The sequence below is a fragment of the Cuculus canorus genome, chromosome 2 (genome assembly GCF_017976375.1).
Source record: "Cuculus canorus isolate bCucCan1 chromosome 2, bCucCan1.pri, whole genome shotgun sequence".
Taxonomy (NCBI): domain Eukaryota; kingdom Metazoa; phylum Chordata; class Aves; order Cuculiformes; family Cuculidae; genus Cuculus; species Cuculus canorus.
The window spans coordinates 109,582,672-109,607,392 of record NC_071402.1 but is presented as its reverse complement, the minus strand read 5'-3'; the positions used below and the strand labels follow the sequence as shown (position 1 = coordinate 109,607,392).

General features: G+C 46.5%; 1 long non-coding RNA gene across 1 annotated transcript in view; it reads left to right on the top strand.

Annotated features, from left to right (window-relative positions):
• The window catches only part of LOC128851485 (uncharacterized), a 29,771-nt gene extending 5,310 nt beyond the window's left edge, over positions 1–24,461 (top strand). Inside the window, exons 2-3 of the long non-coding RNA XR_008448858.1 lie at positions 13,807–14,006; positions 24,362–24,461. This is a non-coding gene — a long non-coding RNA (uncharacterized LOC128851485). The remainder of the gene's footprint in view (positions 1–13,806; positions 14,007–24,361) is intronic.
• The last annotated feature ends 260 nt before the right edge of the window (positions 24,462–24,721 follow it).

Here is a 24,721-nt window from a genome sequence, read left to right as displayed (position 1 = left end):
TCCCCCCTCCCTTCCCCCCTCCCTTCCCCCCTCCCTTCCCCCCTCCCTTCCCCCCTCCCTTTCCCCCCTCCCTTTCCCCTCTTCCTTTCCCCCCTCCCTTTCCCCCCTCCCTTTCCCCCCTCCCTTTCCCCCCTCCCTTTCCCCTCTTCCTTTCCCCCCTCCCTTTCCCCCCTCCCTTTCCCCCCTCCCTTTCCCCTCTCCCTTTCCCCCTCCCTTTTCCCCCCTCCCTTTTCCCCCCTCCCTTTCTCCCCTCCCTTTCCCCCCTCCCTTTTCCCCCCTCCCTTTTCCCCCCTCCCTTTTCCCCCCTCCCTTTTTCCCCCTCCCTTTTTCCCCCTCCCTTTTTCCCCCTCCCTTTTTCCCCCTCCCTTTTTCCCCCTTCCTTTTCCCCCCTCCCTTCCCCCCCTTTCCCCCTCTCCCTTCCCCCCTCTCCCTTCCCCCTCTCCCTTCCCCCTCTCCCTTCCCCCCTCTCCCTTCCCCCCTCTCCCTTTCCCCCCTCCCTTTCCCCCCTCCCTTTCCCCCCTCCCTTTCCCCTCTTCCTTTCCCCCCTCCCTTTCCCCCCTCCCTTTCCCCCCTCCCTTTCCCCTCTCCCTTTCCCCCTCCCTTTTCCCCCCTCCCTTTTCCCCCCTCCCTTTCTCCCCTCCCTTTCCCCCCTCCCTTTTCCCCCCTCCCTTTTCCCCCCTCCCTTTTCCCCCCTCCCTTTTTCCCCCTCCCTTTTTCCCCCTCCCTTTTCCCCCTCCCTTTTTCCCCCTCCCTTTTTCCCCCTTCCTTTTCCCCTCTCCCTTCCCCCCCCTTCCCCCTCTCCCTTCCCCCCTCTCCCTTCCCCCTCTCCCTTCCCCCTCTCCCTTCCCCCCTCTCCCTTCCCCCCTCTCCCTTTCCCCCCTCCCTTTCCCCCTCCCTTTTCCCCCCTCCCTTTTCCCCCCTCCCTTTTCCCCCCTCCCTTTTCCCCCTCCCTTTCCCCCTCCCTTTGCCCCCCTCCCTTTGCCCCCTCCCTTTCCTCCCTTTCTCCCACTTTTCCCCCCTTCCCCCCCTTTTCCTCCCTTTTCCCCCACCCCCTTTCCCCCCTTTCCCTCCTTTTCCCCTTTGCCCTCTCCCCTTCCCCTTATTTGACTCCACTTGAGTCAAATAGCAACAATATTCTTGGCCTGAAATGCCAGGAGATTTCAGCTCCAAAATCTCTTTCAAGGACACATAACACAAACAATACAAGTGGAAACGGGATTTTATTTTATGTTATTTTCTGATATTTTTCTGATTCTGTTTCAGAGCCGATGCTCACAAGCATTAACACAATGCACTCGGGTGGCCAGGAGCTGCCTAATGTGCTCTTCAGTTTAGCATGGAAAAACATCCCTGGCAGCCTGGCAAAAGGCAAGACATGGAGCTACAGAAAGTAGCAACAGGAATAGAGACCAAACTGTCCCTGTTTCCTCAAGAGCAAGAATGGGACAAATGAGGATCAGGAATGACCACACACATAGAAAAGAATGAAGAAGTAATAGTAGTAGTGCGTGGTACCATGTGATATTTTCCAAAGTCTAAGATGCATTGATGACAAGCATACTTTTTGCCTTCCAAAACCTGCTCCACCGTGCTTCTTCACCGGTGATGCATGATAAGCGCTCTCGTGCCTGTCCGGTGCTTGTATTGTAGGCAGGAAGGGCTGTAAAGTGTCAGCTCCTGATGGTGGGGCGAGCCTGGGGCCCTTCCAAGTGTAAGGTGGCTTGAACGAGCAAGAACCCGTGGGGAAATGCAGCCAAGGGAAGAGCAGAGCTCTCTCCTGCTGGAAACTTGCAATGGGCAAGAGAGCCAGAGAAGCCCCGGGCACAAGTGATGCCTTGGGGATGCAAGAGCAGCGGGCAAGAAGCCAGCTGGAAAGGCTCAAAGGAGCCCTGACTAGGGGCTGTGCTCAATGCTACAGAGGTAAAGAAGCAATTCCCACGGGCCACCCTTGGGGCCTGCGCTGGGACTCTAAGAAAGATTCCTCCCCCCAGATGTGGGGCACGAGGGCCATGTGCGTGGAGCGTGAGCAGCAGGCACTCAGCCAATACGGCCCAAAGAAGCCCTGGCGAGGGCCTGTGCTCAGTGCTGCAGAGGAAGGCAAAAAAACCCCGGGGACACTGGCTAGCCCACCGTGGGGAAAAAAAGCCTTCCTCCACCCAGCTGCAGGTCACGACAGGCCACCTTCGTGGTGCATGAGCAGCAGGCAGTGAGCCAGCCACAGTGGACCAGAGGAGCCCTGACAAGTGGTCATGCTCAGTGCTGCAGAGGAAGGCAAAAAACCCCCAGGGACCAGTGCCAATCTGCCCTGGGGGAAAAAATTCCTTCCTGACCCCAGAGCTGGCGATCGGCTATTCCCTGAGCATGTGAGCAAGACCTGCTTCCTCATCCCACAGCCTGGTCACGCCTCCCAGGAGATGCCCAAGCCCTGGTCTCCCTCAACCTGGACCCATGTCAGGGGGTTTCCAAGAGTGGCCTGATGCCCCTGGCCTGATCAAACTTCTCTGATCCTCCTCCAATTTCAATACGATCCTCAGCCAATCTTGTGCTAATCTTCTTCTTTGCTCCTCTGTTCCACTCTTCTCCTCTAGGCTCCTTTCTTCTGCTTGGCTCCTGTCCTTTTCTGCACACCTCTGCTTCTCTGTTCCTCTATTTCCGCTGCTCGTCTGTCTTCCTCTATCCTTCACTGCTCTTCTCATCCCTTTCTCAACGTTTTGACCCTTCTTCGCACTTCTGATCTTAGCTTTGCATTCCTCTTGCCTCTTCTCTAGGCTCGTCACTACTGCTCCACTTCTCTCCTGTGCCATCTGCTCCTCACTCTTGTTCTTTTCTGTTATCCATTGCTTCTCTGTTCCTCTGTTACCTGTACTCCTTTCTGGTACTTTGCTTTCCTCTCTGAGCTCCTCTCTTCTCCTCTGCAACCCTCTGTTTTCTTTCCTGCTGTCTTGCACTCTTCTCTGTGATCTTATCTGCTCCTTCCTTTCTGCTCCTCTGCATTCCTCTCTGCTCCTTCATCCTCTTACATTCTCCTCTCTGCACTCTTACCTGTTCTTCTGTGCTGCAAGCTGTGCTCCTCTCTCGTTCCTCTACTCTCTTTCTGTACTCCTTCCTGCATTCCTTTGCTCCTCTGCTCCATCATGTTCCTCAATGATCCTCTCTGCTCTTCCACTGGCTCCTTCACGCACTTACCTGCACTCCTGCCTCCTCTGTTTTCCTTCCTGCTGTCTTGCACTCCTCTCTGTGATCTTATCTGCTCCTTCCTTTCTGCTCCTCTGCATTCCTCTCTGCTCCTTCATCCTCTTACATTCTGCTCTCTGCACTCTTACCTGTTCTTCTGTGCTGCAAGCTGTGCTCCTCTCTCGTTCCTCTGCCCTCTTCTGTACTCCTTCCTGCATTCCGGTGTGGTTTTCTCTGACCATCTTTGCTCCTCTGTGTTCCTCTCTGCTCCATCATATTCCTCAGTGATCCTCTCTGCTCTTCCACTGGCTCCTCCATGCACTTACCTGCACTCCTGCCTCCTCTTCTGCTCTCCTCTCTGCACTCTTCTCTGGTACTCTGATTTCCTCTCTGTGCTCCTCTCTTCTCCTCTGCAATCCTCTGTTTTCCTTCCTGCTGTCTTGCACTCCTCTCTGTGATCTTATCTGCTCCTTCCTTTCTGCTCCTCTGCATTCCTCTCTGCTCCTTCATCCTCTTACATTCTGCTCTCTGCACTCTTACCTGTTCTTCTGTGCTGCAAGCTGTGCTCCTCTCTCGTTCCTCTGCCCTCTTTCTGTACTCCTTCCTGCATTCCGGTGTGGTTTTCTCTGACCATCTTTGCTCTTCTGTGTTTCTCTCTGCTCCATCATGTTCCTCAATGCTCCTCTCTGCTCTTCCACTGGCTCCTCCACGCACTTACCTGCACTCCTGCCTCCTCTTCTGCTCTCCTCTCTGCACTCTTCTCTGGTACTCTGCTTTCCTCTCTGTGCTCCTCTCTTCTCCTCTGCAATCCTCTGTTTTCCTTCCTGCTGTCTTGCACTCCTCTCTGTGATCTTATCTGCTCCTTCCTTTCTGCTCCTCTGCATTCCTCTCTGCTCCTTCATCCTCTTACATTCTGCTCTCTGCACTCTTACCTGTTCTTCTGTGCTGCAAGCTGTGCTCCTCTCTCGTTCCTCTGCCCTCTTTCTGTACTCCTTCCTGCATTCCGGTGTGGTTTTCTCTGACCATCTTTGCTCCTCTGTGTTTCTCTCTGCTCCATCATATTCCTCAATGCTCCTCTCTGCTCTTCCACTGGCTCCTCCATGCACTTACCTGCACTCCTGCCTCCTCTTCTGCTCTCCTCTCTGCACTCTTCTCTGGTACTCTGATTTCCTCTCTGTGCTCCTCTCTTCTCCTCTGCAATCCTCTGTTTTCCTTCCTGCTCTCTTGCACTCCTCTCTGTGATCTTATCTGCTCCTTCCTTTCTGCTCCTCTGCATTCCTCTCTGCTCCTTCATCCTCTTACATTCTGCTCTCTGCACTCTTACCTGTTCTTCTGTGCTGCAAGCTGTGCTCCTCTCTCGTTCCTCTGCCCTCTTTCTGTACTCCTTCCTGCATTCCGGTGTGGTTTTCTCTGACCATCTTTGCTCTTCTGTGTTTCTCTCTGCTCCATCATGTTCCTCAATGCTCCTCTCTGCTCTTCCACTGGCTCCTCCACGCACTTACCTGCACTCCTGCCTCCTCTTCTGCTCTCCTCTCTGCACTCTTCTCTGGTACTCTGCTTTCCTCTCTGTGCTCCTCTCTTCTCCTCTGCAATCCTCTGTTTTCCTTCCTGCTGTCTTGCACTCCTCTCTGTGATCTTATCTGCTCCTTCCTTTCTGCTCCTCTGCATTCCTCTCTGCTCCTTCATCCTCTTACATTCTGCTCTCTGCACTCTTACCTGTTCTTCTGTGCTGCAAGCTGTGCTCCTCTCTCGTTCCTCTGCCCTCTTTCTGTACTCCTTCCTGCATTCCGGTGTGGTTTTCTCTGACCATCTTTGCTCCTCTGTGTTCCTCTCTGCTCCATCATATTCCTCAATGCTCCTCTCTGCTCTTCCACTGGCTCCTCCATGCACTTACCTGCACTCCTGCCTCCTCTTCTGCTCTCCTCTCTGCACTCTTCTCTGGTACTCTGATTTCCTCTCTGTGCTCCTCTCTTCTCCTCTGCAATCCTCTGTTTTCCTTCCTGCTGTCTTGCACTCCTCTCTGTGATCTTATCTGCTCCTTCCTTTCTGCTCCTCTGCATTCCTCTCTGCTCCTTCATCCTCTTACATTCTGCTCTCTGCACTCTTACCTGTTCTTCTGTGCTGCAAGCTGTGCTCCTCTCTCGTTCCTCTGCCCTCTTTCTGTACTCCTTCCTGCATTCCGGTGTGGTTTTCTCTGACCATCTTTGCTCTTCTGTGTTTCTCTCTGCTCCATCATGTTCCTCAATGCTCCTCTCTGCTCTTCCACTGGCTCCTCCACGCACTTACCTGCACTCCTGCCTCCTCTTCTGCTCTCCTCTCTGCACTCTTCTCTGGTACTCTGCTTTCCTCTCTGTGCTCCTCTCTTCTCCTCTGCAATCCTCTGTTTTCCTTCCTGCTGTCTTGCACTCCTCTCTGTGATCTTATCTGCTCCTTCCTTTCTGCTCCTCTGCATTCCTCTCTGCTCCTTCATCCTCTTACATTCTGCTCTCTGCACTCTTACCTGTTCTTCTGTGCTGCAAGCTGTGCTCCTCTCTCGTTCCTCTGCCCTCTTTCTGTACTCCTTCCTGCATTCCGGTGTGGTTTTCTCTGACCATCTTTGCTCCTCTGTGTTCCTCTCTGCTCCATCATATTCCTCAATGCTCCTCTCTGCTCTTCCACTGGCTCCTCCATGCACTTACCTGCACTCCTGCCTCCTCTTCTGCTCTCCTCTCTGCACTCTTCTCTGGTACTCTGATTTCCTCTCTGTGCTCCTCTCTTCTCCTCTGCAATCCTCTGTTTTCCTTCCTGCTCTCTTGCACTCCTCTCTGTGATCTTATCTGCTCCTTCCTTTCTGCTCCTCTGCATTCCTCTCTGCTCCTTCATCCTCTTACATTCTGCTCTCTGCACTCTTACCTGTTCTTCTGTGCTGCAAGCTGTGCTCCTCTCTCGTTCCTCTGCCCTCTTTCTGTACTCCTTCCTGCATTCCGGTGTGGTTTTCTCTGACCATCTTTGCTCTTCTGTGTTTCTCTCTGCTCCATCATGTTCCTCAATGCTCCTCTCTGCTCTTCCACTGGCTCCTCCACGCACTTACCTGCACTCCTGCCTCCTCTTCTGCTCTCCTCTCTGCACTCTTCTCTGGTACTCTGCTTTCCTCTCTGTGCTCCTCTCTTCTCCTCTGCAATCCTCTGTTTTCCTTCCTGCTGTCTTGCACTCCTCTCTGTGATCTTATCTGCTCCTTCCTTTCTGCTCCTCTGCATTCCTCTCTGCTCCTTCATCCTCTTACATTCTGCTCTCTGCACTCTTACCTGTTCTTCTGTGCTGCAAGCTGTGCTCCTCTCTCGTTCCTCTGCCCTCTTTCTGTACTCCTTCCTGCATTCCGGTGTGGTTTTCTCTGACCATCTTTGCTCCTCTGTGTTCCTCTCTGCTCCATCATATTCCTCAATGCTCCTCTCTGCTCTTCCACTGGCTCCTCCATGCACTTACCTGCACTCCTGCCTCCTCTTCTGCTCTCCTCTCTGCACTCTTCTCTGGTACTCTGATTTCCTCTCTGTGCTCCTCTCTTCTCCTCTGCAATCCTCTGTTTTCCTTCCTGCTCTCTTGCACTCCTCTCTGTGATCTTATCTGCTCCTTCCTTTCTGCTCCTCTGCATTCCTCTCTGCTCCTTCATCCTCTTACATTCTGCTCTCTGCACTCTTACCTGTTCTTCTGTGCTGCAAGCTGTGCTCCTCTCTCGTTTCTCTGCCCTCTTTCTGTACTCCTTCCTGCATTCCGGTGTGGTTTTCTCTGACCATCTTTGCTCTTCTGTGTTTCTCTCTGCTCCATCATGTTCCTCAATGCTCCTCTCTGCTCTTCCACTGGCTCCTCCATGCACTTACCTGCACTCCTGCCTCCTCTTCTGCTCTCCTCTCTGCACTCTTCTCTGGTACTCTGCTTTCCTCTCTGTGCTCCTCTCTTCTCCTCTGCAATCCTCTGTTTTCCTTCCTGCTGTCTTGCACTCCTCTCTGTGATCTTATCTGCTCCTTCCTTTCTGCTCCTCTGCATTCCTCTCTGCTCCTTCATCCTCTTACATTCTGCTCTCTGCACTCTTACCTGTTCTTCTGTGCTGCAAGCTGTGATCCTCTCTCGTTTCTCTGCCCTCTTTCTGTACTCCTTCCTGCATTCGGTGTGGTTTTCTCTGACCATCTTTGCTCTTCTGTGTTTCTCTCTGCTCCATCATGTTCCTCAATGATCCTCTCTGTTCTTCCACTGGCTCCTCCACGCACTTACCTGCACTCCTGCCTCCTCTTCTGCTTTCCTCTCTGCACTATTCTCTGGTACTCTGCTTTCCTCTCTGTGCTCCTCTCTTCTCCTCTGCAATCCTCTGTTTTCCTTCCTGCTGTCTTGCACTCCTCTCTGTGATCTTATCTGCTCCTTCCTTTCTGCTCCTCTGCATTCCTCTCTGCTCCTTCATCCTCTTACATTCTGCTCTCTGCACTCTTACCTGTTCTTCTGTGCTGCAAGCTGTGATCCTCTCTCGTTTCTCTGCCCTCTTTCTGTACTCCTTCCTGCATTCCGGTGTGGTTTTCTCTGACCATCTTTGCTCTTCTGTGTTTCTCTCTGCTCCATCATGTTCCTCAATGATCCTCTCTGTTCTTCCACTGGCTCCTCCACGCACTTACCTGCACTCCTGCCTCCTCTTCTGCTTTCCTCTCTGCACTCTTCTCTGGTACTCTGATTTCCTCTCTGTGCTCCTCTCTTCTCCTCTGCAATCCTCTGTTTTCCTTCCTGCTCTCTTGCACTCCTCTCTGTGATCTTATCTGCTCCTTCCTTTCTGCTCCTCTGCATTCCTCTCTGCTCCTTCGTCCTCTTACATTCTGCTCTCTGCACTCTTACCTGTTCTTCTGTGCTGCAAGCTGTGCTCCTCTCTCGTTCCTCTGCCCTCTTTCTGTACTCCTTCCTGCATTCCTGTGTGGTTTTCTCTGACCATCTTTGCTCCTCTGTGTTCCTCTCTGCTCCATCATGTTCCTCAATGCTCCTCTCTGCTCTTCCACTGGCTCCTCCATGCACTTACCTGCACTCCTGCCTCTTCTGCTCTCCTCTCTGCACTCCTCTCTGGTCCTCTGCTCTACTCTCTATGCTCCTCCCTGCACTCCTTTCCACTTTTCTCTGCTTCTCTTTTCTTGTCTGCATTTTTCTCTGCTCCTTTGTGCTCCTCCATGCTCCTCTCTGCACTCCTGCCTATTCTTCTGTGCTCCCCTCTGTTCTCCCTTCTGTTCTCCCTTCTGTTCTCCCCTCTCCCACTATCAGTCCCCTCTTTGAGAAAGCATAAGCTACTATAAAAAAAGAAGTTTTAAAACCTAAGATATCACATAATAAAATTTTAAAACCTAAGCCACAAAATAACCTCAAATGCCATAAGAGTCTCTGAAAAATGAACTATAAGAGACTGAAAAAGCCCAGCATCATCATGGATGAGTCTAAAATAACTAAAAACACCGTAAGAGCCTCCGAAAATAGCCTAATATAATATAGTTCTAAAGACATTTAAAAGGCTATCAGAGTCATAAAATAAACTAAAACACCAGATGTCTCTGAAAATAACATGCAGTATTGTAAGAGTCAATAAACAAACAAATATTTTAAAGCAAGAAAACCTTCTTAAAACATCATGAAAGATTGTAAGAAAAAACCCTAAAATACCAGAAAAGAGTGAGAGATAGCATAAATACCATAGAAGAGTCAAAATAACCTGAAAAGGGGGGCAAGAGCAGCAGGCAAGGAGCCAGGTGAAAAGGCCAGAGGAGCCCTGGCAAGGGGCTGTGCTCCAGAAACAAATCTCAGGGGCTGCCGTTGGAGCCTGTGCTGGGACTCTAAGAAAGATTCCTCTCCCAGGATGTGGGGCGCAAGGGCCACCTTTGTGGACAACAAGCAGCACGCACCCAGATAAAATGGCCCAAAGGAGCCCTGGCAAGGGGTTGTGCTCAGGTCCCCTCAAAAAGGCATTCCTTTGCTCTCCAATCCTATCCAACTGAAGAAGCCTGAGAGCCTCAGGCACCTCCATGAGACAATGGTTCTCCTCATCTCCATCACCTTTGCCCAGCCTCTAACTGTCCTTCATCATTCCACTCCATGTAATTCCACTGGCATTTCTAGGACTTCCTCTCTGATGTGTTCAGGCTGCCTGCCTGAACAGGTCTGGTAGCAGAGCACAGGCTGATGCCCATTTCTTTTCCCCCAAGGCATTGTAACATCTGTGCTGCTGGGTGACAGCCTTGTTGACATGGAGGTGACTGGCCACCCCCATGTACAGCCCCATGTGCCCACTACCCTTCCATCCAGCATCCTTCGGAAGGACTATGGTGTCCTCACTGCACTCCTTGCTGTGCTCCCCTGCCCTCCTCTGTGCCCTTTACTGCTTTTCACTACTCCTTACTTCACTTCTCCCTGCTCCTCTCCACTCTGCTCTTCTGCACCCCTCTCCTCTAGGCTCTTCTCCACTCCTCTCAGCTCCTTTGCTTTTTTAGCTCCTCTGTCCTCCCCTGTCCTCCTCCTCTTTTCTGATCCGTTTCTCCCTGCTGCACCCTGCTGCTCCACTCTGCCCCTCTGTTCTCCTCTCTGCCCTCTTCCATGCTCCTCTCTCCTCTCAGCTCTTCTGTGCCACACTTCCCTAGGCTCCTCGCCTCTGCTCTGCTCCTGTCCTTTGCTGTCCAACTCTGTCCTCTATCCTCATGTACTCTTCTGATGCTCTTCTCCCTGTGGCTCTCCACCACTCCTGCTTCTGTCCTCTTCTGTGCTCTTCACTGCTTCTCTCTCTTCCGCTGAGCTACTTCCTATTTCTTTGCACTCCTCTGCTTCTCTCTGCATCTCTGTTCATATGCTCCTCCTCCTCTCCTCTATCCTCCACCTCTGTTCCTCCTTGCTGCTCCTCCTTAATGGTCCATTTCTCCTCATCTGTGTTCTGCTGTTCTTCTCTGCTCTCCACCCTGTTCCCCTCTGCTCTTCCTTCTGTTCTCCCCTCTCCCGCTATCAGTCCCCTCTTTCAAAAACCCTAAGCTACTATAAAAGAGTTTTAAAACCTAAGATACCACAAAAAAAAAAAGCTTTAAAACCTAAAGGCCACAAAAAACTGAAATACCATGAGAGCCTACGAAAAATGAAAAGTACTATAGGAGACTGAAAAAGCCCAACATCATCTTGAAAGGGTCTAACATAACTAAAAATACCATAATAGCATCAGAAAATAGCCTGATATAATATGGATCTAAAGAAATGTAAAAGGCTGTCAGAGTCATAAAATAAACTAAATCACCAGATGACTGAAAATAACATGAAATAGCGTAAAAGAGTCAGAAAACAACCTAAAACATCATAAAGCAAAAAACCCTCCTTTTAAAACATCATTAAAGATTGTAAGAAACACCCCTGAAAATGCCATAAAGAGAGATAGCGTAAATCCCTTCCAACTCAAATTATTCTATGATTCTATGATTCTGTGATTCCATGATAAATACCATAAAAGAGAAAATAACCTGAGAAGGAGGCAACAGCAGCAGGCAAGAATCCAGGTGAAAAGGCCCAGAGGAGACCTGGCAAGGGGCTGTGCTCAAGAAGGAGCTCCTATGGGCCACCCTTGGCACCTGCGCTGGGACTCTAAGAAAGATTCCTCCCCCCAGATGTGGGGCACGAGGGCCACGTTCGTGGAGCGTGAGCAGCAGGCACTCAGCCAAAACGGCCCAAAGAAGCCCTGTGCTCAGTGCTGCAGAGGAAGGCAAAAAAAATCCCAAACCCCGGGGACACTGGCTAGCCCACCGTGGGGAAAAAAAGCCTTCCTCCACCCAGCTGCAGGTCACGACAGGCCACCTTCGTGGTGCATGAGCAGCAGGCGGTGAGCCAGCCACAGTGGACCAGAGGAGCCCTGACAAGTGGTCATGCTCAGTGCTGCAGAGGAAGGCAAAAAAACCCCCAGGGACCAGTGCCAATCTGCCCTGGGGGAAAAAATTCCTTCCTGACCCCAGAGCTGGCGATCGGCTATTCCCTGAGCATGTGAGCAAGACATACCTTCTCCTCCCACCGGCTGGTCATGCCTCCCAGGAGATCCCCGAGCCCTGTTCTCCTTCATTTGGGTCTTCTGACGATGTTCCTCCGTGTAATTCCACTGGCATTCCAAGGACTTACTCTCCGATGCGTTCAGGCTACCTGCCCGGCCAGGTCTGCCCGCAGAACACAGGTCGATGTCAGTTTGTGTTGCCCTAGGGGACTGTAACATCCGCGTTGCCAAGGGACGCCCCCGCCCCCCGCTCCCCCTCGCGACCCCCCCCGCCTGCCCCCCCCCCCCCCCCCCCCCCCCCCCCCCCCCGCCGCAGATTGTGGCAGAAACCAGCGCTGCAGCCCAGAGACCACCTATATCAGGTGTCCCGTCTCTCTTCCAGAAATAATGTGCATGAGGCCCCACAGCAAGGAGGACGAGGGACACGAACCCTTTTCCAGGAGGATAAAAGGGGTTGGCTTTTGCAGCCACGAACCAGAGGAAAACCAGAGTGTACGCAGAGCCGTAGGCTGGGATGAATGGTGCCAAAATACCAACATGGGAATACCACAAGCTTTGTAAAACAATTGAGCAGAGGTGACACTGGTGTGGTGACAAGGTTGGTCATTGTCAGACCATGCTCAAAGCACAGCCAGGCAAACGAGGGGTCTTCCAAATGCCTGGAATTCATGGATAGCAAATGGTAGTTCAGGTGCTCTTCACAGAAGGGTGTATTACAGGTATATTACAATTACAACCAAAGAACAACAGCTATATACTCCCTTTTTTGTAGCCCTGTTAGCCAATCATGCTACTCCAGCAAGCATGGGGATGGAACCAGATGTTTTCTTGGAATAGAGGTCCCCACTGATGGGAAGCTGTCCAAAGATATTCCATTTTACAAGAAGGCTATGAGGGAAGACCGAGGAACCTGCAGAACTGTTACTCTGACCTTAATACCTGGGAAAATGGTGAAGAACCTCATACTGGTTGCTACAGAATGGCGCTCCATGGGGAGGAAGCTTTCATAATCTCCCAAGGTGGGCTCCAAAGGAGGCCTCTGGAGAATGTTTCTTCTTCTCTGTAGTGCTGAGCACAGCTCCTTGTCAGTGCTCCTCTGAGCGATTTTGGCTGGCTTCTTGACTGCTGCCCTTGCACCTCCAAGGCACATGCCCTGTCTCGCTCTGGCTCCCTTGCCATTGCAAGTTTGTAGTGGGAGCAAGCTCTGCTCTTTCCTTGGCTTCGTTTCCTCAGGGTTTCTTACCTGTGCAGAGCAGTCTGTGCTTACAAGGGCTCCAGGCTTGCTGCACCATTAGGAGCAAAACAGAGTAAGTTTTGTAAGACAAAAAGTATGCTTGTTATTGATATATGTCATGCTTTTGAAAATACTCCACAGTACCACACATTTCTTTTGTGTTTGTGGTTGGTCCTGATCCTCATTCTTCACATTCTTGCTCTTCAGGAAACAGGGTCCGCTTGGCCTGTATTCCTGCTGCTCCTTTCTGCAGCTCTGTGACCTTCTTTTGCCAGACTGCAATGGATGTATGTTCAAGCTAAACTGAAGAATGCATCAACCTGCTCCTGGTTACATATGCACATTGTTTTAATGCTTGTGAGCATTGGCTCTGAAATGGATTCAGACCTAAGAGCAGAGGCTGCTAAAGTGTGGCCTGTGGGTCACCTTGTATTTCTAGGAGACTTTCTGCATTTGCAGGGTGAAGCCAAAATCACAATTTTTTTCTCCTTTCTTTGTGAAAATGCAATGGAGTTGAAAATGAATTTCCAGTCTGAGGACTGCTAATGAGTGCCCAAATGACTCTTAAAATTTTCAGTGAAAATCTTTATGGAAAAACTTGCTTGAAAGAAATCAGACTATATCAATTTGCTTAGCTCTTTGCACAGAAGTTTGGACTTTGCATCTCTGGTAAGTATATACAAACAAAAAAAACTTCCTTCGTTACACGCCTTCAGAAGGATGCAGTAGGGGGGATGATGGAGCTGAGGATACCGAGATCACACCAGCACAGGAGCAGTATGACCTCGGGGAGAGAAGGCTGCCACAGAGGCACAGCAGACCTCCAGCTGCCTGCAAGGGGGGCGTACACGCCTGCTTCCCTGATGTGAGTTGCAGGAATCTTCCCCAATTTCACAGGTCACGTGAAGGTTTTTAGCCTGTAAGGGTTCCCACTGATGACCCTAAAGACACCACAAACCAACAGAGAAAAGATTACAGTTCTGTATTCTTTCTCCTTGTGATTTCTCTCTCCTATTCCTTTCTGACTTGTTCTGACTGGGAAGACTTGTTTCTCCATGGTTTTGAAAGGTGATCTTTCTTCTTAAAGGATCATGAGAGCAAAGGGTCAAATCGTTGCCTTGTTTTTGTTTTCCTCTTTGTATGTTGGATGCATTTGCTGGCTCCTATTCTGGAGCTGTGATTGGCATCAAAGCTGGCAGTGACAATTGTCTCTACTGATCTCTAGACTTCATTAAATTAGGTAGTTAACATTCAGAAAAAGGCTTTGCTGGTTTCTGCCAAAGTGAATTTCCTTGATTTCCTCTCCAGCCCTTTTTCCCCTCTGCCTGGCTCTGTTGAGGTTTTCTGAGCTGACACAAACCCGTAATGGCTTTTTTTTTTTATTTTCATGCAGATCTCCTTCCAGCTAGGGACTGAGGCAGAAGACCAAGGAAGGCAGGACTCAGGAGTGTGCTCTGACCCCGAGGGTTTGCACAGCCAGCCTTTGCCTTGCTGAGGGGTCAGGGCGTGCTGCTTCCCTTTTTTCCGAGCTTAACTCCTGCACCTGGAGAAAGAGAGGTTGTTTGCACCCTACAGTTCATGGAGGCCCTGCAGGTAAACATGTAGCACTTAATGCCTATGATTAGAAGAGAGTGAGAAGCAAGGTTCTTTTGCTCTGTACAAATAGGAATTTATTGCTTCTGTGATAAAACTGGGTTTAAAAATTTGTGCTGATGTTTTTTCTTTAGTATACTATTAAATTTCCACTGATTTTAAGACAGCCATGATGCAGTATTGAGAACCTTGCAGGCAGCAGGTTTCCTTTGATTCAGGAATGGGCCATAATTGTTCTGCCAACTATTTAGGGCTGGTGATGATATGGACATTTTCATTCTTGTCACCTCAAAGCTTGTTCGTGTCACTGACTCACAGGAGAATTATTGAAGTACTTTATAACTGTATGCGTGTTTCAGAGATCATTGAGAAGTTAGTGTACAACTTCATTACGAAAGGAAAGGTGGTATGCTGCTTTTACTGAAGTATACAAAAAACCCATGAAAAGAAAACCACCCCTGATCTTGCATTTGAAACTCTGTCTGCAGAGCTGTCACATGCGCAGGACAAAAGAGGCTAGATATCAGTCCTAGGTCTCAGCTTAGCAGTGCAAATCAGAATAGCAAATAGTAAAAACACTTCTTGAAATACATGCAGGGATCATGGCTTGCAATACAGTAGCTAAAAAAGATGCTTTTTTTGTTGTTGTTGATATGCTGTTTCGAATGAATATGGATATTGACAAGTAAGTGATGTAAATGCATAAACATAGAGAAACAAGAAAAATGGATCTTCCAGACAGATCTCCACATCCTCCAACACCTGCTTCAATCTGCAAAGCTGCAGTTTTTCATGCTTGTAACAGTGAGGTTTTAAAAATTACTGTTCAGTGTTTAATACTAATTAGCGTTTCTAAAAAGGTGGCTGCTTTATCTTTCTTAAACAGATCCACCTGACACCTTCCCACCTATTAAGCTAAGCACTGAGATATTGCTTATTCTCCATCCTCCATCCTCTATGTAAATGCTGCATGAGCACCGCCAACCTGACCACTGTTATTTTGACAGGCTTCTGTGTTTTTTCTACTCAATCTATGCTCACCATCTATAAGCACACGACAGAGGTATATGCATGTATTGACTGGGTAACATTAAAGTGACGTCCAAATTACAGGTGCTCTGTCTGAGTTGCCAAAATATAGGCTGATCTTTATATGCAATTTGGCTTCTTGCATATGGCTGTGATTTTTCTAGCATTATGTTAGCAGCCTGGAATACGCCAGATTACATCTAGTGCGTATGTGCTGGAGGTTCAACATTAGTGTGAAACTGAGGTGGCAACTGAGCAACTGGGTTAGGCTTTACAATTAATTTTAGCCTAATTTCTCACGGAAGAAAGGGGTAAACCATCCCACTTCATTGGCTGTACGTCTGTCTGTCCTGCCTCACCTCAGCTGCTTTCTGAACCTGTTGGCCTGATCTAATAGCAAAGTGAGATTATCTCCAGTTTAATTAATTAACGTAAACAGTGGACATAGTGGGAGAGAAATGGAAGACTGTGCTGGTGCCTTCCCTTAGAAGAAAAGCTGCTTGCTAGATGTGGGATAAACCTCCCCAGGGTGCAGTGCCTTTAGAAACCATGCTTTGGAGCTCCAGCCACACACTCCATTGTGTCTGCCCTCCCCATTCAGTGTCCGTGTACAGCCACAGTGGTGGCCAGAGACGTTCTCATGCAGATTTATGGATTGTATTACTATTGCACAGGTTACACAGATGCATCTTCAGTATTGCCATATTTGTACAGCAAGGACAATGCTGTTTACTGCTTTGACATCTATATGTTTGTTCTTATCCCATAACAGGGATGAGGCACACTGAGATAAACTTAACTTCAAAAAGCGAATGATTTGAGTGAGGTTGATGATGATTTTTTGTCGCTGCTATTTGTGCAAGGCTGTTGTAAGCGTCTTCCTTCAAAATTATCAAACTCTGTACTCAGGCAGGAGAGCAAGGATGAGTGATTTTGTGGCAACACAGTTATATATTCATTCCAACTGCTGATTGATCAGTGCTGTGTTACCCAAAACAAGGGGCAGTTTCTACCTATAAAGATGTATTATGGCAGCTTTGAACTGGGTTTTGTTGAGTGTGAAATATGTTACGTGTCTCTCTCTCAAATATTAAGCTGATCATTTTCTCTGTCAAAGAAATTGAAGGTGTCTTTTTGCCTAAAAAGAAGAAGAAATTGTCCCCAAGAGAGTAACAGGGGATCAATTTTTCAGCATGGGATTATATAGTTTGGCTGTATAGGCTTAAGGTTTTTAATTTGCTTACACATAGATAGACTTACTTGAGCTCTATACATCACCAGATCAATGCAAATCTATTTACTAGAAACTTGGGTCAATATTAAAAGAATTCCATTAACCAGCAATAAAGACCCTGGATTAATATGATTACTATAGGCTCTTACAAACACACAGAAAGGACCAAAGATTTTCTCCGTAATTATCTTCAACAATACTATTGTGGAAAGCCTTTCTCTGCTTCCTGTCTCTGGAAAAGTAAGAATGAAAAAGGAATGGAAGAGGCTGTATAGTTAGATTTGTTTGTTTCATTAATGTTACCTCTCTAGGTTAGCACCTCTAGTACACACTAATAGTGAATGCTTCTGCAGCTTCTGGTGGAGAAAGTGTGGACAGGCAGAAAGGGTTTGGGAAATTATTCCAGAGGAAGAAGAGAGAAGAAATCAATGGATTCTGAAGGACAGAAAGCCCATATGACATTTCTAGAAGATAAAGTTGATATTTTTATTTTATTTTTGGGATTTTTAGCCATGGTAGCTAGGGAAAAGAATAAATGTTTTGCTCTTATTGTTTTGAACAGCAATTCCCATATTGTGGTCCTACTGAATTAAATTTTGAAGGAATATTTTCCTATGACTGCAGGCCACAAATATGAAATCTGCAATGCTGAACATAATTCTGAGACCCATAATTTGGTAGTAGAAACTCAATATTGTCCTGTAAAATAATACCACTTTGAACAGAAAGTAGCATCTTTGTGTGTGTAATAGGTTTCTTCACTTATAAATAACAAGGAGACCATCAGCTAAAATGACCTTCCTTTTGTTAGATTAAACCTGGGCATTTGCAAACAAATTGCAAGCAGTGTGCATTAACAGTTTAAAACAGAGATTTGAATGCCTAACTCTCTTAAGCCGTCTTGGACATCCCCACCAAGGGGAACAGCAAAATGAGAATTGGCAAAAATAGGTATTGGGAGGGAGGAAATGGATGTAGCATCCCTGGCTGTCTGCATTGCACTGGCTGCAGACCGGTGGTGTCTTCGTGTCCATAGTTTCTACTAGAAACTTGTAATTAGAGGCCACATAGGACACATTTGTAATATTTACAAGCAACAGAATGAGATATAGAAAGGTTCTTTAGGCCAGCATGTCGCAAACCTTTGCTATGTATCCATTGCAAGGAATGAAAAACAGATTTTCAGATGGCATTTGAGGAAGAGGGAAGGATTGGAAGCATGAAATCATCAGAATGGATTGTAGAAATAGCCCCCAATTGTCCCAAAGGTGATGAACCAACCAAGCGAGGGAACTTTGGAAGGACTGAGGGCTCAGAATTTGTGACAGGACATTGTATTATTTGGAAAAGCAGTCTGTGAAACTTGCCACCATTTGACTGGGCTTGTGTACAAGAATGCCAGTGGTAGTTTTAAATACCAAGATTTTAAGTCCGGCCAGCAAAACCAACACCATCCCCATGTCAAGTTGCAGGTGCAGGTAAATGGTGCAGCAGTATCTGAATCCTTTCCCCAGCTTGGCTTGCTTGCTTGAAGGAACTGTATCTGTCCATACCAACCACAAAGCTCCTTTCTCCTAATGCAAGGTTGTGTTTCCTGTAGGGCAATTTACTGGTAGTTTTGCAGTTTTCTCTTTTCCAGCAAGCCTTGTCTCGTATAGACAAGACTTCGAGCGATGGACTTCCCGAGGCTAATTTAAGCGTTTTTCTATTCTTGCTCTGTAATCTTCAGCCTATATTTTGCTACTTTTTCTGCACTTCTTTAAAGAGAAACCTACTACTTTAGCCTTGTCCCCAACCACTGCTCTCTCAGAGCATCTTGGATTTGACCTTGAGAGATAAAATAAGCTCCTTGATGTTAACCCTTTTCTTTTTTTAAAAAAAAAAAAAGTATTTTAAAGCATTTCTATCTGCTTTCATCTCCTTACCTTGTACATTTACAGAGTAAGCTCCATAGGATGAAAACATTTCATAAACAGGTCTTATTCAAACCAGCTGCATTGTTTCAGAGAGAGTTGAATGAGCTGGATTTTACGTGGATTTAGGGAATATGCATGAGGAGCAAAGCTCTATTTCAAAGAAAATGCATTTTTCAAAAGTAGTTTTGAGGATTATGTATGTAACTTGTGAGTAGCAACTCATTCCTTCAATGACTGAGTTAAAACATGGCATATTACATCCTGGATGATACAGCTCTGGGTTTCATGGTAAGTTATCTGTCAGGCTGTGAGAAAGCATATTCTGGAGGTTTTTCACACTTCCCTAGCCCCATTGGTGCTGGGACTCAGGGTATCCTCCTGCAAAGTGCTAATGCAAAATGCATTGGCACTTGCTGGTGAGAGAGTTGGGTCTGTTGGTGCATGGGTCACTCATCCCTTTTCAGCCTTTGGGACACAGATCAAACCTTTTATGATAGAAGGAAAGAAGAGCAATAATTTTGCATCCACGATGCTGCACAATAACAGTATTTTTTTAAGCTGTTTCTCTGTTGTTTCTCCCATTTTTCTGTTGCTCGCATGGGTATCTTTCTGGTCCCAAGTAGGAAACTGATCTCTATAAATAAGAGCTGGAGAACTGATCTCTGTGTAGTGCTATTAAAATATTAGTATTGAAAATAGATGTATATGAGTAAGGTTAATTATGAAGATTTTAACAGCATTTGGGCAGCAGGGATTTTCTCTCTACGTGTTCGGGCCCCGAAGTAGGTGTTTTCTCACAGCAACAATAAAGGCTGTCCTGTAACAAGTTACAAACAGCTAAAAGGCTTATTTATCTGTTTCTTTCTTCTGCTGTTTCTAAGTGATTGCTTTAAGCAGTCTTTTCACTGGAAGGGTCTGATTTTTATGTGTTTATTTTTGAATCAAGCTGCTTTCATTCAGATTCCTTAACGTGGGTCTAGATAGCTTAGTTAACAACTTCATGTAACTGTCCTGATTGTCCTCATCCTGTGTTCACCTATTATACAGTAGCTTCCCAAATTCTGTGCAACTTAGGCTGAGAGAAAAAAACCTGAACCTGCAAGCAATGGTCTGCAATGTGAGTCCTGTCACTTTTATGAGATGGGACACTCTGACCTCAGAAACAGGGCTGTAATGACCATGAGGGCAGTGTGTTACCTGGGAAGGACTTATCTGAATTCAGTTAGTATGACTGAATACACGTATTGGATACTTCAAGGAGTTTTTATATATACACATATATATATATATATATAGGTATAAATAATGAATTATATAAATATATTACATATGTTGGAATAAATTCTAAGGTTTTGGAAGGACATTGCTAAAGGTATACTTCTTTATCCATGGCTAGACACCTAAATAGAAGTGAGCTGGACAAATAGCATCGTTTACGAACTGGGACTCTGCCACTTTATTGGCCTACTCTTGACTGCTTGTACTGTAGCAACATCCTCAAAGCTCCTCCAGGACTGGAGTGATAGGGCAGGGCAGATGTAAATGATTCATCATAGAGATTGCACCTTAAATGCCAGAGGATGACATTGTTCCAAAGTCCTACAATATTCCAATGTTCTAATGTTCCTACAATAACACTTGCTTGCTGAATAATGCTGTTTTAACAGAATCTAATTCTTGTGCATTGCCATCCAAACAGTAAACTAAGCAGATCAGAGACCTAAAGGCATTTTTGAAACTTTGCTGCCCAGAGGAGACTGCCATTTCTCTTTGTAGAAGAAATCAGTGTATTCAGACACTTTTTCTTTCCAAGTTGTAGCACAGCCTGCTTTATCTAATATAACCTTTAATGGAGCTCATTTTGATTCCTTAAGGACACTGTTCCTCATGTCAGTTATGTCTCATTGCTTGAGAATTTGTCCTGATAAACAGCACAAATATTACTGTGCTCGATTTCATTCCTTTATTTGTATTTTTCTCCCTTTGGACCACCTACACCCTTTCCAAAGAGCTCCAGAGGTCTGTGGAGGATGAAGATTGTTTTGTGAGCATGTTATTCCAGATATACTCTCTACCCGCAGAGGATGAAAAAAGTGTGATACAGTAAAAATTTACCTCCTGCTGTAGATTTTTAGGCAGTTCTGGAAGGATAATTACTACTCTGACATCACCTATCTAAGAATGCTGATTATTTAAACATTGTCCTCGGTAACTTTACCCCTTTTAGTTGTTTTCTGTCTACAAATGCTTTGTTTTTACTGTGTGTATGCATCTTGGAGAGAAGTTGAGTTTCTTTAAAATAGGTTTTAAAATATTTTTAATTTATTAAAACTTCATACTGAAAATATTTAAGAAAACAGAGTGACAGTGTGTGGGAGTGACTCCTTATGGTGTTAGGCATTATGGATTGATATAAAGGCCTTTTCTCACAGGAGAAAGTGAGACCTACTTCCCCAAAATGGAATTTTTAATCATGTGTGTTATTGTTTAATGAAAGGAAATGTTGTTGGGGTTTAAAAGAAATATCTTGTCAGAATACAGAGAGAGAAAAGAGGTGTAGCAAGTTGAAAGCTGTGGTTTGAGAGACAGCTAGAGGGGTACTACTGCCTGCACAAGGCTCGTACAAGAACACCTCAGCAGTGGGTTGAGGAGAAAAAGATACTATTGTTACTGGAGCTGGCAATTCTTGCTATTATTTGCTTTAGTTGTTTATTTCCCCCTTGAAAATACATTACATTTTCACTTGAGTACTTTGTTAACACTTGAATAATAAAGAAAGTGTCTTTTGCTTGAGAGGGTACCTGTAAGACTTAGCCATACAGAGAATAAAGTGGCCAAGATGTGCGCCAGCTGAATATAGATACTGGAAAGGATAATGTTCTTCACTAAGTGCTTTGTGCTTCTGGTTGAGAAGAACAGATACCATGAACCACTTTCTGCTGTTTGCATTGCTGCTTGAAGAGATTCTCACAGCCAACAGTTTCGTCGAAAGCTATGCTCATGTTCACAAATGCAACATGTGAAAGTGTATTAACAAATAACAATGCATGTATTCATAAACAGCCTGAGAAATTCAGTCATTTCTAATAGTTTTTCATTACATGTATGATTCTGTTTTCTTGCCTTCTGCTTATCTGATGGGGAAGATCTGTTGCATTACTGACACCGCAGTGCAGTCTCTTCCAGTCATTTGTCCTTGATCACCAGCAGACGTAGTAGAGTTCTTGGTCTTTTCTGGAGCTCGTGTCTATTATGAACCTGAAATGAGCACATTTTGGAATGTGCTGCTAAAATCATTGTCATGAGATCCGTTGTCTCAATACGCATATGCTGGGCACTCACCCTTCAAGCATTAGGCCTCAAGAGAGGTGGTCAGTCCTGTGTTCCTGTGTGGTAATCACAGAGCATCATCATCCATAATGTCCTTTTTGGGTTAGTGCCGCTCAGCACATTTATTTTGCTGTTAATCTTTTCATGTAACTCATCAAATTCATTAAAGCATTCAGTTGTCTGCCCACATGGTGTTTTCCTAGCTTTTCTGCACGAAGTTTAGAACAAACTGAAAAGACACTATGAGGGCAAAGCTTGCTCATGAGCCTACTGTTGTAAATCTAAGCTAATTTAATTGAAGCTAGGGTTGTTTCAGATGTGCCAAGCGCAGAACTGAGCTTCTGTTTTGCTGATTTTTTGAGTCTGGAATAAAATAGCAGTAGACCTTTTCTTTGTATGTGCAAATCAATTCGTTCTGATGAAGTCTGTTAAAAAAAAGAAAGTAAGCATTTTACAGTGGTTAGTTAGACTTCTCATCTCAATACCAGATTCTGCAAGTTTATGCTGGGTGGATAAACCCTTATGAGGCCACAGCAGTACTTGTTGATTAGTGAAGTGAACCAAATGAAAACTTCTTCCATATAAGAACTGGAACACTGGCAGCATATAAGCGAGTGGCTGCATTTTCCAGCCACAATAAAGGAAGGTACAGCAGATAACCAGATAGAACGAGCTGGTCGATCACCATTTGCTTATGAGAAACCTGGACCACTGTATGTAAGCCAAGGGTTCATCATCGGGTCCCAGTGGACAGAGCACACAGGTGGATGGATGTGCATCCCTAGCTGTGCGAGCTGTGACTTGGGGATCACTCTGCAAGAGCAAGTGAATGACCTGGGACACGTCCAGCTTCTGCCAGGGATCCTCTGGTTTAAGGAGGCTGGTGTTGATTTGTTTTATGTGAATCTAGACCTCAGTAGAACTGAGCAGTCCTTTTTGTGCCACTCTGCTGCCAGCACCAGAAGTTATATCACAGATATGGCACCGGAATGTGAAAAGAGCTGCCAGCTTTTGTAATGCAGCCATGGCTCTTGCTGGCTACTGCCTGTCTGCTTTTATCTCTGGCCCCTGTGCTTAGGTGAACTGAGAAATAAAGGCAGAATTCCTTAATTAAAAATAAATAAATGCATTTAAACAAACAAACAAACAAACATATTTGAAGTCTAATATTAATCAGAGGGAGTGTTTTTAATTCTGCCTTTTTATAATGGCAACAATCTCTGTACATAACCTCAGGCCTTTCTCTCTTCTCAAAATTTGGTCACTGAGCCAACTTTCCACCCGCACTTTTCTCACCTTTCCTAAAATTTCTCCTTCAGTGAGTACTGGCCCCTTGCAAGGCCTCTTCATCCAACCCCTGCACATGGACACAGGCTTCACTGCATCACTTCTGAACTGAAGTTCTGCCTTAGGGAACCATAACAAAGTCCACTATAAGCTGGGACCAGCTTTAGAGACCATCCTTCTCCTCCTCACAGCATGACCAGATGAACATGAGATGAGCTTAATGCCACAAACAAAATGTAAGGAACTCAGTGTGAACAGTTTTAATGCTAATTACAAGTGGTTTCAGAGACATATGTCTAATTTGGGACTTCATCTGGTCAAGGTGAACTTCAAGGCATTGTCCAGGTCTCTGTGGCTTTCACAGATTCTCCTTCTCACTTGTTAGTGCTGTACTTGTCCACAGGTTTGCTACGCTCTGCTGGCCGTCTCCAAGGAACACATGATCATTGCAGTGGCTTCAGCAACCCAAATAACTTCCTAGGTTAAAAGCTCAGGCTTCAGAGTTAAAATCTCCTTGGAGGGAGATTAAGCCTCCAGCTGCTGCAAAGCGCTTCTCTTTGCTTGCTGTGGAGGCCAGCGACATCTTCTGCTCACCAGCCCTTTTGCTGCTTCCCCCAAAGCCATCTGTGCACTGAAGGCCCATGTGGTGGTTGGGCTGTTCTGATCCCCTGGCATGACTCGCATGCCCACCTTGCTCCCCAGGCACTGCCGAACATCTGACACCGTAATTTCTTCTCTGTTTGACAAGGCTATTACCAGCCTGCACTGAAATTCTGGGCCCAGGTCTGTAATGTACGCACTCAGTTGTTTAAATCAGCCCCCAAGAGATCTCACCAGACCCATATCAGCAGGGTAAGCTACTGGGAGAATGGTTTCCTACCCCACCACCAGTTCCATCACTCATCTAATCCACCATGGATATAGTTAATATGAAATACTCACTGGATTTTAAGACGAGCTCTTCTGGGGAAAAGATGAGCCTTCATTTTTTTTAATATCTACCTTTCCAACATTAAAATATTATAAGAGCCTGGAAAGGTTCATGCTCATAGGACTGAGTATCAGGTATGCCCTTGTGCCTCCTTTCCACCAGAGCGAGAGGCAAGGAGCCGCAGGGCAGGCATGGAAAAACTGTCTCTCTTCCTCCTCCTTCCCCTCCTTCCGCACACTTCTCTTGATCTGCTGGTGGCTCCTAAAAGGATTAATTAGAAAGATGTGAGCAGGGGTTGGAACGTCAAAAAACAATCGTCACTTTCATATCTGACCCCTATCACCAGCTGCAGAATTAACAAATTGAATGTCGTCAGCAAACAGGAGTTGCAGATGATATGAAGTTCATTACTAGCAGCACAGGGCTTGTTTTCAAAGCCCAGTTTAAACAACTCTTGCTGATTAAATTCCTTGCAGGGGCTCCTGCCAGACACGTTTAGAAAATAGGGACATCTAACAACCCAATTTCCCTCCCTTTCTTTTCTTTTTTTTTACCCCTTTTTTTTTTTTTTTTTTTTTTTTTTTTTTTGTTTCTTAACATGTGCCAATTATTTGTCTCCTATCTGCAGGTACTGGCAAGTATCAGCGCTCTGGCCCCACTGTCTACAGCCTTATCCATTTGGCGCCTGCTCCAGCCCTCTCACATTACCAGCAGTGGGGTCTGTTTTCAACTGTGAAAAGCTGTGAGCACTACTCCATTCTGCCCCTCCTCCCACTGCAGCCTCCCTTTCCCCTTACCTTTTCTCCTTCTCACTCTTTGCTCCCAGGGGCTCCCTTCAAGAGCTGGGAAGCAAGAAAAAAAGTGCATGGTAACCTGCTAGACAGTGGCACTGGGGATTCACAACCTCACTACCCACTACCCACTACTGTGGCTGTGGCTGCTTTCACTGCACAGCCTGAGTGGATTGATCCTGCCGGGAGTCTCCATC